Below are 12,913 nucleotides of genomic sequence, written 5' to 3'. Positions count from 1 at the left end.
GTTTTCTATAGCTAGAGATGTGAGGTGTCACTATACTACACCATGGGCAACATTGTAAATGTATGCTAGAGGAGAAACCATCTGTACTTAAAAAAGTAAAAAAAAAAAAAAAAAAAAATTACAACAGCAAATACAGGGCCTGGGCAGGGAAAATAAAAATGACAGTTAATTATTAAAATAAGCCAAGAAATATAGTTAGTTTTCCATCAAGAATAATGATTTTTCCCAATGCTAGTTGTTTTTAAGAGCACAATTTTACTAAAGCGACCCTCTTAAAATTAGCAGATCATGATGTTCTAATAGATGTAATAAAATATGAATATCCTGTAAACAGCATTAATGGAAGCAGTAATATAATAGTGTCCAGCTACAGAAGCATAACTGCTGTGTACTAACTTCTAATCCATAATGATGGTATTTTACTGAAGACAATAAATCTAAACCCATTGAAGACATGAAAGCAATGAAGGTTACAAAAACAAACCCAAAAAACAAACCCACAAAAAAAACAAACACAAAACCAACCAACCAACCAAAACCAAAACCACCAAAACCAAAGCCTACCAACCAGCAGCTGAGAGAATTAGAAGAACGTAACTGTCCCATGACACACATTTCTTTACAAATTTGGTTTGAAAGTACTGATTTCTTGATATTAAAGTAACATCTCTGCATACGATATATTAGACCTTACTTAAGTGATGTTTGTAATGCAAGAAGTTGATTTGCCATATGTTAAATTATCTCCATTGTTCGCCACAGCCACCCCATAATATCCTATTTAAAAAAAAACTGACCAGTGAGACAAATAATTTTTTTCTATCTTCCTAATCTTGTTTAATACAACAAAAGCTTTGCTTTTCCAGAATGGTCTCAGATATAAAAGAAAAAAAAATCCATTCATTTCCCTTACGTGTTAACTCAATATCTGTGCAGACCTGGGCCTAATTTCACAGCAGATTAGTTTCATCTTTCTTAACAATTTTTGAATTTCAATCTCCAATGTTTAGTAGCTTTAATATTAATGTAAACAAGTTCCACAAAAATACTACTGAAAGTAAATAGGTAATCATAGGCAGACAAAAATCCAAGCTGACTTCTGAAGATTTGAAATTTAAATTAATCTGCTTCCAATCAACATTAATCAAGCATATTAGGCCTACCACCAGACAGGGAAAGAAACATTTGTAAAGTTGGAGGGCTGGGGGTAGGGAGAGTAAGCAGTTATATACTAAGGTATGTTCAATCCAGAAAAACAGATTAAATACTAGATGTGGTGAAAGACTGTACTTCAACCTACTGTGTTCAAAAATAATCACACAAGAAAAGAAAGAAAAACAAATCCCACCTACAGTAAGAGGTAAATTGTGATATAAGTAAATCCATCCTTCTCTTACAAGTTGTCTCCTGCACTAAATTATAGAACAAACATATGTCCTGGTTTTGCTAAAAACAAGTTTCTCTTTTAGTGAATTTTTTCCTGTCAGCTAAAGCCTTCATATTAACTGCATTTTCCTGGAGAACCAGACACATGTTTTTGTAAACCTAGTAATGGAATGCAAACTTATTGATAAGCACGGATGGACATTTCGCGAGAGGGGCGACGAGAAGCAAGTGAGCAAGAAACTGACCGACTGTGTATAACATTCCATTCACGTGAATACTTCATATAAAAGTGGGAGATCACGAGGATCTCGTTGGCTTTTCCTTTTCCCTTCTGCTTATGGCCGACATTAGAAGAGGACCTTGCTAGTCATCCCTGCAAACTGAGGCCTAGTGAGAGACTGAATCCAGCTCCGATTGGCTGCAGAGTCTAATCCAGGACTTTGGTTGCCGGCTCTGCAGTTGCTGAGACTTTCAAGATTGGTTTTGTATATTTTGTATTATTTTCTCTATTCCTATTAGTAGTATTAGTAAAACATCTTTAATTTTTTCCAACTCTCTTCACTCTGCCCTTCTTTTCCTCCCAATCGCCTCTCCTTAGTGGAAAGGGGGAAGAGGGAGGGGGAAGTGGGGGGGGCGGGGGAAGAGGGGGTTAACAATACATCTGCCAGGGTTTTATCGTCACCCCGCAATCTTAACCCTCGACAACATATGATTACAATATTTTTAATACAGAAATGAAAAAGAATCTAGGTCAACATAAAGCAATTCATTATATATAGAAATTTAATGTCATCTTCTTTTACCACAGAGATAAAAACAACAGCAAGTAAATAAATAAAGGACTTTCCTCGCACTTGGAAGGTTATGGTTAGAGATAAGCATCAGTAAGCATTTACAAAGGCAATCCCTTTTAAGATCCAGGTAAGGTGTTATGTGAACAGATTCTTAGATTCTAGCTCCCAGGGATTTTGTTTGCTCATCCCCCCTCTTGGGGGACAGCTTGTTTCCTGAGCTAATTCTGGAAGTCTGGAGCATAATTTGGGAAAACCTCCATGGAGTAATGGACACAGCCATGAAGACTGGGCATCTAAATTTATGCCCTTTCTGTGTCAGGGAGGTCAGAAGGAGATGGGGCCCTCCAGAATCTTCCCTAGGTTTTTACTTACGGTCTTCCATGTCTGTTATCCACAGCTCCAGGAGTTCCACCCCTGAGGTGGGATCTGATGCAGGTGGGACTTACAGCCATCCCACTGCCCTGCTGTGTCTGGGCTGCCTCTAAGAGTTCCTGGATGCCTACAGGGATGGTGAGTCATGACCTGTGTCCCACTTCAATTCTCTTTTTGACATTTTTGCTTTTGGCCCCCTTCTTCCCTCATCCTGCCTTTGTTCATTTGTTATCTCAGTGATCACATCTAGTGTCTACCCAGTTTCATCCCCTTTAGTATCTCGTATCTCTCTTTCCTATTTAAGAAAGACTGTTAGGTTTTATTAGAGGAGGGCTGATGTTCTTTTCTAAGGGTGAAGACCAATAGGTAAAGCAGGTATAAGGCAACACCTGCAGAAGAATGAAAACAGGGAAACCTGTGAGATGCTTCCGCCCAGATCTGCCTAAGACTGAACACAGGCCTGATTAAAGTTGTCAAGGAAGACAAAGTGCAAAAACCGAAACATGCAGGAAAGAACTAATTCATTTGGAACATCTTTCTAAAAATCTAGTTTAGTCCTTTCTGTTCAAATAAAGCTTTGCCTTTTTTTTGGTAGCAGATCAACATTGAAAACATTACTTGATTTGCAACCAAAGGAAAAAAAAATCGCAAGTGCAAAGGACAGCAAAAGGATGGATTATTCCTTCAAAGAAAAAATTCTGATTTGTGTCAAAACATTAATTCCAACACATGTGATGCAGCAAAAATTTTGTTCTTTAGTTCAAGTGTTAATTAAGTTAGATTAATTGGAAGCTTAGTAATGGAATAATAGAAAAGATTTAAGCTCTAAATTGGGAAACAGTAAAAGATCCTAATTTTACGAACTGCCACTGGTCTTCACAATACTTAGTTTTATTCTAATCGCAAACTGTCAAACCATTTCCACTTATTTAATTTTATGTATTACAATTTTTGCTCTTTCTATTAGAATACTAAAATGCCACAAATAAACTACCATCATAGAAATGATAACAACATCTCTCAAAACATGAGAATACTCTGTGAAATTTGAATAATTACATATTATCAAAGTCTAGACCTTTATCTAAATAGTTTCATTTCTTCTCCTTATGAATTCTAAAATTACTTGCATTGCTTGTTTCTGTTCCATCCATACCTCATGTCTTGGATGATCTTCCGGCACAAAAAGCCTAAATGATGCACTGTTATGTTCTTTCCATCCCCACCCCATTTGTTTTGGTCCAAAACAATACATAGGCTCAGCCTGCCAGTATAGATCTCCTTGATCATTTCACATACTCAAGTTTTCCACTGCTATTTCCTACTTTAGCTTTTGACAGTTTTTTTTCAGTCTATACACATGTGCATGTACTATGGGATGAATTAGCTGAGCAGTTGGAAAGGAATACCAACTCATGATGACAGTAAGTATAAAGGGAAGAAGAAGTTGTATGAAGTAAGTCACCTGATGTAAAATAATATTCTGTGCACCTTTCTGTATAATTCCTTATGAATATCCAGAAAGTAGAATCAATTAAAGCAGTATCAATATAAAAAAAAAAAAAAAAAAAGATATGGAGTTACAGTTCAATCCTGTAACTCAGGAACAATGCTCAAAACGAAAAAGTTGAAACTAATTAGGTATTGGCAGTAAGTCAGAAAGACTTAGCAATGGGGGAGGTCAGGAAATGTTATTGCAAATGAATGATCTTGATAAATTTTATTACTAGTAAGCACCACTGCCATTATCAGCAGCTGCCACCTGATAAAAGTAAGGAAAGCAACTGAAATAACTTGCATACATTATATTTCAGGTGACTAATGACTGATTTTTAATATTTCCCTTCCCTATCACAAGTTAATGTCAAGGTAATGTCCTATTTACCTGAAATGACCAAAGAGACAATAATGAAGTTATTACCTATCTGCTTGGGAATATAGATGAGGAAATGCATCTCTTCAACATGTCATTTGTGAAAAAATATGGAGAATTTTCCTAATGAAGAGAAAATAAATCCCAAATGATTATACTTTAACAGCAGTGGAAATCTATGGGTTTTTTTTCCCCCAATATTAGATAGGTATGCCTTTCTCTTGCTAGCTGTCTTACCAAGCTCTTAATAACAGAGCAGCACTTTTTGATGAAACTGACAGTGAATTAAAATTTAGCTTTCTTGATATGCATAACATGATAAATTACGATAAACTGCAATGAATATGAGTCAAAATATGTTGTAGGGTACCTGTGAAGACTGTTGATGTTGGGAGGGTCTCTCTAATATACAAAGCACTTCATGAAACTGGGCTTCTAACAACTGGAGGTGTCAGATTTGAAAAAAATCACTACTACTTGTATACAGAAAAATGAAGAATGTATAGCTTTCTGTATTAATTTCTTTCCTTACTGATTGTAAAAGAAGCAGTAGCTTCTGCTTTACTATTCAATTTCTGCAAAAATACAAATATTAGGAAAAAAGGAGACAGGTGACTACACTACAATCACCTCACAGCATGACTGGACTAAACCCATGGTTTTATGTTGTCCAAGCCAGGACTTGGATAATAAAGAAATAACTAAACTCATAACAAATATAAAATGCAAGCTTTGATCCACACTAATTGATAAATCATAACTGATGCTTCCATAATACTAGCAGGATGATTGCATAAAACAGCAGTTCTTAAATCCAGTATTCAGAAAATTTTATCTGCTTAGAATCCCTGTCCCTAGAGCATGTACAAAAGAATGATTGAAAATGGAAAGGGGAAAAGTTAATTTTTATGCATCATTTCTTCACAAAAAACAATCAGTGTAAGAAAGAGTTTCATATAAGTTCAGTTTAGAATGCCGTTTAGTTAATTAACTGGGTAATTTTCATTAACAAACTCAATATTGACAAAATCTATGTAATTTCTTTAAAACTATGAATATTTATGAGCCATGGTGTCTCTAACAAAGCTGGAGTAAAGACTCTATTACTAGAGGAAGATGAAAGAAGGCTACTAAAAATATATATAGAATATTTTTATTTGTTTTGTAGCTAACATTTCATGTTTACTTATAAGCCGCCTACAACCTTACCTTGGCACATTGTGCATTTTTTGTTTGGTTGGTTGTTGTTTGTTTTTGTTTTTTTTTTTTAACTTCTTAACAGTGTATTTTTAAGATTCTCAAGTTTCATTTTTTATTGGGGAAAAAAGATTTTTTTAGTAATTTTTTCCCATTGGTTCAGAAGACTAAAGCAATCCACAAAATTAATGCACCAAATAATTTTCCGCTTCATCTGGCTGTCTAGCTTTTTAAAAAGCAAACAAACATATCCCCCACCCCAAAGATTTTGTTTGTGTTTCTTGCATGGTAATATGATTGTATATATCACAGTCTTCTGGATATCTGTATGCTTTTTATATTTAATATTTATAACATTGTCATTCATTCTGCTCTTCACTGCCTCAGCGATTCTCCTCTGCCAAGGGCATTTCTGAGCACAAGACCCTCAACCTTAAATCTCTGCTAAATAATCTATTCCATGATTTTCTTTTCATTATCTTTGTTTCTTACTCAGTTCCAGAAATCCAAAAAGCCGTAAAGGGTTTACAGTATCAGTCCTTCAGTGTCTCTTAGTGAAGGACATTGTGACAGGAAAATGATTTCTAAATAAAAGTACAATGCCCTAATTGTCTGTTTACAGCAGATAATGCCATATCTATCCCTCAGGCTACACACTCCTGCATGTACCCTGCAGTACCGGTAACCTGCCTGAACAGTCACCAAGAGCCTGTCAGTCGAAACTTTTTTCCCATGCAAAGCAGAGCCTGACATACATGTTGGGAAGAGAAAATGTCACACCATAGCGCTGTTCAGCACAGAGCTGGACATGCTGTTGTGGTGTCCCAGGGGAAAACAAGTTATTTTATAGGTTACAATCAACCCTGTCAAATGGAGCTAAGAGCAATCTCTCCTCGAGATTGGGCAAACCACAGCAGTCCTATCTCCACTTCTGGCCTTTCCACGCAACAGAGTCCTTCCTGACTGTTGCTTTGTCTCGCCGTCCTTTTCTGCAGCCCTCCTTTCCCTCAGATCACAAATTATCCAATTGCTTTACTTTCAAACCCGTGCCCAGTACTGAAAGCTCAACTTGCATGCATTGCCAGGCTCACAGTGGCAGTCAATAGCTAAACTAAACATATTGACATTTTCTGCTATGCTGATGCCCACATCTGAGAGAAGCTTTGCAGAAGCATTCACAAAACTGCCATGGAACTTCTAAAAACTACAATAAGCCAGAATGCCTTACAAGCAAAATTAAGCCAAAAGGCGCTGCCATGAAAGAAATAACAAATACTTATACAATGTGTAGTACCTTAAAATGCAAGCTATAAACTTAGAATCATAATTGGTTTTGCTCATGGAGTTCTCTATAGGAATTAAAAAAACCAAACTAAACTAAACAAACAAAAACAAAAAAACAAACAACAACAAAAACCACCACACCCTTAACATTTTGTTTGGTAGAAGAAATGGATATAATTAGATCTAAGATTTTGGCGCTGCAATGAAATCAGTATCAAATAGCAATTTCTGGCTCTAAGCTACATAAGAGCAGTAGGTTAGATAATGAATGTATAGATACACTGTATTTTTTCCACAGTAAATGAACAGAGACTTTCTTTTTCCACTTTATCTTTGCACGGCGCAGACAGATTACAATGGATTGGAATTTTATCTACAGCTGAATATTTATAGCATTTTCATAGCAACAAAGTATTTATTCTGTTAAAAATTATAGAAAACAAAAAGAGTATTGTTGGTATCACAGTTACAGTGAGTGACCTTGACTGCCAAGTACTGAGCTGACATGTCTGACAGAAAAAAAACAATAATGAACTTGTTTTTCTTTTGGGTTGTTCTTCAAGCATTACCTGGTTTAGCACTTTGGGGGAGGTGACAACTCCTCATTTGTATAGAAACATGCGGTTAAAAGAAATGTTGAGAGTGTGGGAGTTACCTATAACAGTGCTCAATGTACAATTAAGTTCAGCATCATAACAGGCCATTCTCTGGGTAATGATGACAATAAATTTTTGAAAAGGTGTTTTTAAAACACTGACAAAAGTGGCCAAAAAAGGCAAGGTAAGGGGAAAGGAAAAAAGAAGGGGAGGTTTAACTTCAAGGCTATTTTAGACTATGATATTTGTGGTAATTTTAATTATATAGACATGTTGCAATACAGACAGGCTTATATAATTAAAGTAAAATCTTTATCTTGTAAACAGCAAATAATAAAACATTGCATTTTAGGTCCCTACAGTTTTCCTTAATAGAGATACATGAAACACCTGACATACAGTGGCAGCATCTGTCTTGGAACTGAAATTTAAAGAAGCCCAAACCATTGTCATTCATTGATGTATGACATTATGTGAACCATTGTTCATTTAATGTGGTTTCTCTCTCAGATACATAGTCATTGCAGTGTAGAAAACATGTAAGCCTTTGCCTAAAGTGCCTTATTTGAAATTAGTCAATACAGACACATCAATATCACCTCAACGTAGCACAACTGTCTTGACAATTAGTATTTTTTATATTAAAAGAACTTGGTACAACCTCTTAAATCTATGATACATATATTTCAGATCCATATGACAAACAAGAATAAAAAGGAATTTTAAGATGATGGGCAAGATAATATTACGTATGTCTTACATATACATACATATATTTAATCATGATTTTATGGTCTCATTGGCTAGTACAGACTTTTTACCCCTGAATAATTGTATTTCATAAATATTTTTAATTATTTGCTTAAAGTTTAATGTGTAGAAACAGAGGAGCGGTGTGGCCTTACAAACACACATCTGGAGTCTTTATGACTAATATAAAAATAAATAGAAATGTTTTCTTCCTGTGTATGCGGTGGATTATTATTCAATAATCTGTGATGTCATGAATTCAATTTAGTCCATCCTTGCTTTTTAAGCAGGTATAAAATGCTTTTGAATTTGCTATAAATTAACTGCAGTGGTTGAGACTGGCCATAGAAAGAGTTTTTCCCCCTCAGATTATGAACAGCCGTTACTTCAAAAAGAACACCAGAAAAAGATTATGGGCTAGGGCAATTGTTAGGGCATTCTGAGAGAAATAGCTGAGATCTGCTCAGCTTCAGCAGTCCTCTGGCTCAACAGGACATACTTGTCAAATGTGAATGGCATCTCTCATCCTTCTGGTAGATTTTAGGGAGAGAGGTGAATCAGCACTGACATAAGTGATGTCACCTCAGTCTCCACTGAGCTCAGAAGTAAAGAAAGTTTGAAAATCCATTACAGACCCCATCCATGCATACTTACAAAAACAACTACCATACAATTTTCTGGTGTTCTGAGGTGTTAATTAACAAAGGAAAAATGAGTTAGCAGTAATGAGTGATATAACAACAGGTAAACTAACTTCTTGGGAGAGGGAAAAAAAAAGAAGGTATCTAGCTTCCTAGTCAGGTTTCCAGGCAGTCATGAGCTGATTTTAATCAGAATATTTAAGATGTTCCCTTTAACCAAGATTTTTGAAAGAGCCAGATGCCTTAATTGTTTGGCATGATTTATAGCTTTTGTTTAGAAAGTGTTACAATGGAAAAGAAGAGTAAGACCGTGGACCCTTCAGCGCTAAATCTCAACATGTAACTGCCTGAAAAGAAATTCCAATTCATTTGACACTATAGTGGAAAATTAATTTTCCAATATTGTATCCAAAATCCATCTTAAATGCCATGTGACTTCAATGATACAAAACAATCAGAGAAAAGAAAGAACTTATAAAGTGGGAAAACATACACATTTATCTCATTCTTTCTGCATGCCCATAACTAATGTATGGATAGAAATACAACTGTTCATTAAATCCTTTAACTTTTAATAGCCTTTAAAAATATAAAATAATAATAATGCATCAGGAATTCTCAGGACTACTAGCATGATATTTATTCATAACTCTATAGAAGATATTAACTCTTCTGAGGAAAATCAGCCAGCTTTCTGCCTTTTGATAAAATGAGTAAAAAGTACTAGTATTTGTGACAAATTTAGACAAATTTAGAAATGGATATTTAAATTTCATATTTAGAGTAATAACATTCAGGAGAGTCTTCTATGAAATAATCAAATTATTGATTTTTCAAGAGTAGAAATCTGTTTAACGTTGATTGCCCAAGATAATTTAGACACTTCTAGTGAGATGTTGTTATGAAAGCAGAAATAGATATCCACTCAGAGTCTGTCTCAGAGAAAAAAAAAAAAAAAAAAACAAAAACAAACAAACAGACAAAAAACTGTTACAAGTTTTCTTATCTAGAAGCATAAGATTTGAATGAGACGGTTAGCTTTTACTGCCCCTAATTAGAAATATCACGACACCACAAACATCCCCACTGATATCCATAGATGCTTCCTGGCTTTACTTTTCAGAAACTGAAACCATGTGTTCCTCAATATTGTTTTAGATGAAGAGCTGCTACTTAAACACCTTGTGATTTAACTTGACAAATGCTCTAGCACATAGAGCATTATTTAGGAAGATCTAATTACTAACACACACTGTGGAAACTTCAAAGGATAAGAGAACAATTCCTTCCCAGTTCATCCCACTGCATATAAATTTAGTCTTGTCAAATATTGGAAGACTCATGTTCCTCCTGTTTTTGCAAAATCCTTCCAGAATCTGTGGCCCCTCCTTCACATGAAGTGGGGGAGATTACACAGACAGAGCAGTTGTACAAACTCTCCTCTTACCTTCTGAGAAAGACACAGTAAGAACTAACACAGTCAATAAGGAATTACTGGGGTTACAGAGGTTGCTGTTGGGATTACGGTGAGGAACAGAAGGAAGAGGAGGAGGAAAGACAGTCAACAAAACCACCAAGATTTATTATTTTGATACATGCTGTGAGAAACTCATTAGGAACCTGCACAATTTTCTTGTAAGTTATCCCTTTCCTGTAAATTTTTCCAGGTTGATGAGCAACATGGCCCAAAATCCACAAATGACAGCATGATGAATTTCCAACTTATCTATATTTAACTTTCATTAAATTTATTATGTTTGCTGTCATTTCTTGTTAAGCCTAAAACACACCTGGAAAACCAAAACTAAGGTAAAATAAATAAAGGTAGAATCTAACATGTATAAAGAAGAAAGAATTCTAACTGTTCTAAATGTACTCAAAAAGTTGTCTCACAGGAAAAGAATGAATCTTCAGCAGTTAGTCACAAAAGCCCTTGATATTTTGTTATTATTGCCTGATTGCCGCAAAAATATTTTGAATACCTTAGCTTTTTCCTTGAAGGGACTTCAGAATGACTAATCCTTTCAAATAAGAGTAAACAATATACAGTGGTAAGAGTATTTATTAATACTTAACAAGACAAAGGAAATTGGTGGTGTCATTAATAAAAAGAGAAAAGTCATATATTGCTCTGCAGGACTCCTGAAATAATGTAAACCAGCATTACTAATCACTTTTACAATACTTTAAACCTTCAGAATGTTTTAACATCACCAAGTAATTTAATTTTACAACATTACTATGGGATAGGGAGTTGTGCATAGGAAAGTAGAGCAGCTGGAAAATTAAGCAACTTCCCTGGCATTTTCAGTCCATGGGAAGTGACGAGATCAAAACGGTCTCTGTAAAGTAACATACCCAAATATACCAACTATATACCAACCAATGCAATAAGCTGTGCAAAGCACATGCCTGTGAGGGAACAGAGAAGGGAGCTGGTTATCTTCATATTTATGAAAGCTTGGCTGCCAAAGTTGAAAGGATGGCTTTGGAGGTTTTTAGGAAAAAGGCTTCTCCAGAAAATATTTCAGGCTACATCTAACCTGCTGGACACATAAATGGTTCCAAATGCCCAGAGGTGAATCGATGCCCTGACCACAGCCCGGCCCTATGCTGCAATAAGACTTAAGTTTGCATAAGCTGTCCCCTTCATTTCAATGGGAAGGAACCCAGGCCTGGGGCCAGACTGAAGCTTTAGCACGCTCTTGTCCCCCCTGAAATGGGGGAACCATGACTCTCTAGTGTGCTGTCACACAAATGTGCCACTCTCCATAAGAGAGACACAAAAAAGCCGTAGTATGCGACTAGAGAAGGATACATACCAAGCATAACTAAAGTTAAATTAATTTGCATCAGTTTTTACAGATGAATTCATCCCAAAAACAAAATTCTTTCCTCAATAAGCTGTTTGTTTCTGCTATTCAAAGAAAGTGGAACTAAACAACGACAAGCCTTCTCAATTCACTTTATTGTCTATGAGACTGACTGGTTTGAACACAGTACAGATGAATTTGTCTGGTAGACTATATTACCGACACAGAGTGGGTGACCAGTATCATCTGTGGTTAAAATATCTAGATATAATTCCATTCAGCCAGACTTTTTTTTTTTTCTTTATTCTTACAAACAAAACCTTTAGTTTTGTGTTTATCAAAATTCTCTCTTTTGAAGGACTTCAAAACTCTCTGCATTCCCTTTCTACCCCTTTATATTGCAGGACAACACTTTAACTTTCACCAAAGTATAAGAATTTCTTATGCCCTTGTTAAATGCTGTTCAGTGCTTGAAACTCTACTTCAATATGGCAGAATATTCCCCCTCAGCTCCTTGATACAGGATGCTATGTGTTTAAAGTTTATAGTGACTTAAATTATTTCTGGCACAATTTTTATATTTAATAATAATTCTAGATTCTTCTATTATTAGTTTGTCCAGATATCATTTCAGATGGTACATTTTTAGCTTACTGCTTTTTTTTCACTAATAGGATCTTTTCCGGGCATCTGATTTTGGGTATTAATAGATGGCTAAATGGACACAGTCAGAGGGTATATAGAGCTTTTGTTTGTCCCAAATCATCCACTGGTATGTTCTCATGCAAAATGAAACAAAGACAGTACTCACTTCTTAAAATATAATATCTTTTGGATGCAGTATGAATATTGCTTATCTCTTTGAGTTCTGACTGACTCCAGAAATTCACACAAAACTGCTCTAGAAACATTCTTACAGTCATTCATCCGCATTTTGCAAGTGAGATCAAACACACTCTTCCTAACCTGCTTCAATCCAAAATACAGTATGATTGGCTATCAACATATTCTACATAAGAAGGAACCTGTAATGTTGTAAGAACATTGTTATTATCTATATAATTTGGACCAATAGCAAATAAAAACATGATTATATTTTAAGGGATTTTCTGGTTGGTAGTTTTCACTACCTGGCGTCCTATTTAATCTGGCTTTTACATTAAAATTTTGCATAATAATAAGACTCCCTGGAGCCCATATCTAATAT

The 12,913-nt window shown here is 35.4% G+C and overlaps 1 protein-coding gene across 24 annotated transcripts in view; it reads right to left on the bottom strand.

The window, feature by feature from the left end:
• The window catches only part of DMD (dystrophin), a 1,272,535-nt gene that overhangs the window by 395,576 nt on the left and 864,046 nt on the right, over window positions 1-12,913 (bottom strand). The window lies entirely within an intron of this gene.

The sequence above is a fragment of the Columba livia genome, chromosome 1 (genome assembly GCF_036013475.1).
Source record: "Columba livia isolate bColLiv1 breed racing homer chromosome 1, bColLiv1.pat.W.v2, whole genome shotgun sequence".
Classification (NCBI taxonomy): Eukaryota; Metazoa; Chordata; class Aves; order Columbiformes; family Columbidae; genus Columba; species Columba livia.
The sequence above is the reverse complement of the archived record's forward strand: the minus strand, read 5'-3'. Positions and strand labels throughout refer to the sequence as shown.